At 36.9% G+C, this 5,049-nt stretch overlaps 1 protein-coding gene across 1 annotated transcript in view; it reads left to right on the forward strand.

Annotated features, from left to right (window-relative positions):
• LOC145666926 (protein RRP5 homolog) overlaps positions 1-2,379 on the forward strand; it is a 78,194-nt gene extending 75,815 nt beyond the window's left edge. The window contains exon 17 of the mRNA XM_081734527.1: positions 2,149-2,379. The gene's annotated coding sequence lies outside the window, so the exon portion shown is untranslated. The remainder of the gene's footprint in view (positions 1-2,148) is intronic.
• Positions 2,380-5,049: the final 2,670 nt, after the last annotated feature.

Genomic DNA, 5,049 nt, shown 5'->3' on the forward strand with positions numbered 1-5,049 from the left:
AGTCCTACGAATTATGGCCCACAATTGCTCCACATCAACGTGGTATAAGCCCTCACGCTGAATTCTCCAGGTTTTTCCTTTTTGATGTCTTGAACAATACACTCTTATTCAAAGTGTGAGCCAACAAAAAGAATATTACGGTAAGTATAGATTCAAAATATTTCACTGTTTTTGATGCTCAACCCACCAAACCCTCGGTGATAGGATGGGGAGCACGCTTCAACACTCCACTTCTCACAAGCTCGGGAGTACACGCCCGAATGATTCGTCCTTTTTCTGTCAATCCCTGGGTAGCGAAGCGTTTGAGAGGAAAATTTCCCGATTTTCTTGTCGTCTGGGCCGAAACAAAAAGCTAAGCTCGACGATGAGACAATCCTGAGGAACACAGTGAGTGGGCGATTTCCTCTCTTTTTCTTCATATAAGGTGCTCTAGGCGACTCGAAGCCAGACGCACACACATTGACAGGCATATATGTATATGTTTGCGAGAGAGGCAGTTCTAGGAATTTTCCGTTTTATACGAGGCTTGGTTGATAAATTCGAAGTTGGCACAATCTGTCTATCTTCTTTTGATTAAAGCAGTTGATGAGCCTCAAACATTGGTGATACAATTAATTAATTTTTATCAATTTTACGATAAAGCTAGAGTGAAAAGTACGTGGAAATACTGTATCGATATCGGGTTGAGTATGCAGATCGTAAGATCTCTAATTGCAATGAAGTTGCGGGATTTTAAATTGCAACATTTGACAAAAGTCAAATAACCAATAAAAACGGTTCAAAAAACAGTGTTAACAGGTAAATAAAAACATCAGTATTAGGTTCAGTATGGCAGTATTAGTATTAGTATGCTACTGGTTTTGCAGATATGCGAATTGTGGATCAATAACGGCTCATTCTCTGTTAACACTACCTACGATTTTGGGCCGCGGTGGCTCAGTGGTAGAGCGTTCACCTTTGCTTGCCCTACAATGACTCCTATCATGGGGCTCCGAGAGGCTATCCGAAATTTTTAAATGTACGGTATGTGCTTTCGTGAATCATGGAAAAAGAAATAAAGCTTTCCATGTGAGAAATTGTTTACAAAATGTGGACGCCATTGAACTATGAATTTTTGCTGCCAGATAACACTCACAGGTACCAAAGACCTAGTCGTTAGCCACTAAATAATCGGGAAAGGGATCGAGGCGGCTCAGTGGTAGAGCGTTCAGCTCTGGTGTGAGGGGTTCCTGGTTCGATCCTAGCTCGTGCCAAGTGAAGTTTGTGGTGCACAAACACCGTGTGTGGGGGTTTTCTTGGGGTTCTGCCGTTTTCTACCCCTTTATTTATTTCACTATTCCATTTATTATCATTATCTTCACCTTTAGCCTAGCCAACATAAACGTGGGGCGTAAAACTGAAATATTTCATTTTATTTTTACAACCTGGGAAGGCTGAATTATATGGACATAGAAACAAGAATGGTATTTAACATTATTTCCATATTTATTTATTTATTTATTTAATTTTAGTTTAAAATCACACGGTAATGCCTTCTACGGTAAAGGAAGCGGATGATTAATGAAAGGGTGAAATTAAATTTTCTGTACTCTCACACCGGGAAACAAACCCAGGACCACATGTACCAAAGGCACATGCACTAGCCACTATACCACCGGGAAGGGCACCAACAATCGTGGTCCTGGGTGGAATAATGGCTAAACCAACACCCACATCTCGTAGGTCCACAACAGAAATAGAAACCAAATTGCAAAATAAATCTCAACTTCAAATACAAACTTTAAGTGTAACATACAAGTTGATAGTTTCTTAGTATTATCTGCGAACATAAACTTTGTAAAATAATTTTCAGAAGAGAATGGAAATATTTAAGGCTGTGTTCCTCATTTTAAAACTATTCTGCTGTCAGGGACAATATTAAGTATAGATTGGAGCTATCGTTTCTTATACTTCCAACCTACACTTAATATTGTTTCTGACTGTACAACAAACACATGCATACAAGAAACAAGGTCTGGAAAAATTCTTCAGTATCATTCTTGATTTTATGTTCTATGTTTGTCGTGTTTTCTTCCTTTCATTTATATATTATCGTTGATTCCGTATATTTTCAGTTTATTTGTAATTTTTTATTTTTGTATATTACAGATATTGAAGGCTGAAGAAATGTACATACTCTTTTACGTGCATTTTTGTGCATAAAGCTCGTGTGTGATGTTAAGTTTTATCAGGAATATTAATATCCGAATGAAGGATATTATTATAATCAGGATTTATGATTATAGCACTTTCGAAGGAAAGAATGTTTAATTAATAAAATGAACTGTAGACTCATACAGTATTTTGTACCGAAGTTCTTCAAGTAAAGTACCATTATAACTGGAAGATGTCTTTTCTTTCTTTTAAAATAATAATAATAACGCACCCCGAGAATAATAGCGTCGTAACTCCAAAAATTCGATTTTTGAGATTTTTACATTTTTAGGTTTATGCTGTGATGTTTCATCGATGAAAGAGTGTATTGAGTCATACTCCCAATATAGAGAGATGGGAGGCGAAACTATAGTTTTATATTAATCGATATGTTCTATTCATTCAGTGAAATACTGTCATAAACCTGTTACGACAGTCTTCTCCACCTAGTTCAAGTTTCAAGTCACCATTCCAGAAAAATACTGTTGTAAAACATTTTTCTTCTGAAGAGAGACCGGCTTTCATTTCTCTTACTACTATTATTACATCAAATAAGCCGATAACTGTTAGAACAGTGCTTTAAGAAACGCCTACTTATTAGAAATGCGTGCACACCTACTTATTAGAACTGTTAGAAACGCCTGCTTATTTTATCCACTAGAAGCAAATCATTCTCTATAACAAAGTACAGGAGTAATCTAGTCTCATTAACGTAGTGTAGTCTTTTGGTAAAAGAGGCTGCAAAATGAGTCGTGTTCCTTGGGATACAAGAGCAACGAGATTATCATTAGCGTTAAAGGCAAAACGTACAGATGATGATGAAGATGATATGTCAATGCATAAAGTGTTAGAATTTCTCCTGATAAAACACTAAATATTCAACGCAACTTGACGTAGAGAGAATGATTATAGTTTGACAAATCTGATTTTGTGAGGGCGTTCTGACTGTTTTGATGTGTGACGGGTTTTCTCCATTTTAGGGTGAGATAAAAGTACACTCTCAGACAATTGCTAGCTTTACGAATGGCGTCTCCACCTATAACATACATTAACAGCTGTACAAACTTACAAATAAACTGTGGAACAATTGAGATAGAAATGAAATGAAATCTTCAGTTTAACATCCCATGGTTGTGGAAGTGAAGTGCTAATGGAGACGGATGAAATTGCAAGTGAATGATGAAAGAAATGATGGAATGAAAAAGTGGGAGGAAACGGGAGAACCGAAGAAAACTCATGGACACGATGTCGTCCAGCACGAACTTACTTGGATAGGGATCGAACCTGCGACCCTTCGAACCAGAGGTAAGCTGTCTACCATTGAGCCACCGTGCATCCCAATTGAGTCAGAGACTCTGTAAGTAGTATTCCTGTCCCAATCGTTCCACAGTTCGTTTGTAAATTTGTACAACTGTTAATGTGCTTTATAGATGAAGGCTTTATTTTCAAAGCTAGCAATCTTCTGGGGGAGCGCACTTTTACCTCATCTTAAAATTTGTTTTTGTAGATGTTTTGACGATTTTAGATCAAATGAGGATTTGCCATGTGTGGAATATGATCTAGACCCAAAATTTATACCTGGTTCCGGTTCTCATTTTCACTTGGTTAACGAATTATACAGGTATAGTGTCTTTCAATTACTTTGTTGTTGTTATTGTTATGGAATGTAAATTATAAAGTGCATCAATCACCATATTTCTCAATTTGGAATAGATTGTGTTAAAAGAACATTAATCTTCCGTAAAGACAGTCAAGACCTTTTAATAGAAATCGGAAGGTGCGCCTGGAAGAAACACTTTACAGTCTTACAATGTAGCATCTATAGTGATACTTAGGAGTCGTTCTCCCTTTTTTCAGCTTTCACCAACATTAACACCTCTGAGCAGTGATTGTGATGATAGTGATGTTGATAAGACCTGGCAACGTAACCTGGAGGACTCTTCGGAGTGTAGTTTAAAAGAAGAAAATGAAAAGTCAAGAACAAACGCAGACTTGGAACCGGTTCCGTACAATTATGATATAATCAATCTATCTCTAGACAAAGTACCCATCAAGCAATCGGGTAATTTCAAAATCGAAAAAGTGACTGGTGAAAGTGTGAACAAAAAGAACAATATAGAAGTTTGTACAACCAGGAACAAGCAAAGAAGATGGGAATATCAACTCTGAAGCTAGTGTTACTCAAAGTGAGATGCAGCGTGGGAGAAAGAGGTATAAAAATGTTAGCGATCAAAAAGTGAACATAAGAAAAAGAAACTTGGGATTAAGCTACGTCACACATACTGGAAGAAACGTTAAAGAACGTAAGGTAAAATTGCGTTGTAGTGACAGACGTCGTCTCAGATGTAATACCCAGATTAATGAAAATGTTTGGTTCTGAATTCATAATGTTTTCTGGAAAATCGGTTATATAAAGAGACAGTGTGAATTTCTTATTAATAGCATGAGGTGAGATTCGCCCTCCTTATCAAAAAAAGGAAGGAAGGCAGTTCCAGATCATCAAAGCTTAGTATTTAAAGGCAGACAATAATATCAAGATACGAGTGTGCAAAACAATGTTTATTGATACTTCGAGTGTTAGTGAAAGATATTTGTGTATACCGCTCAGAAGAAGAAAGGGGAATTTGATATTTTGGAAGGGGACCTAAGACGAAAACATGGGAAACATCACAGAGTAGACGACAGTGTAAAGTAAGGCATTCGAAAACATATCAGTTCCTTTTCCGAAAATAGAATCTAATTACTTGAGAAATCAGACACCAAGGGAATATCTGGAAGATAACTTATCTATTTCAGAAATATACATACTATATAAAGACAAATGTATAAGAGGGGGGAAAGCTTTTCGCCAAAATG

This window comes from Thermobia domestica, chromosome 12 (genome assembly GCF_964235325.1).
Source record: "Thermobia domestica chromosome 12, izTheDome1.hap1.1, whole genome shotgun sequence".
In the NCBI taxonomy this organism is placed as follows: Eukaryota; Metazoa; Arthropoda; class Insecta; order Zygentoma; family Lepismatidae; genus Thermobia; species Thermobia domestica.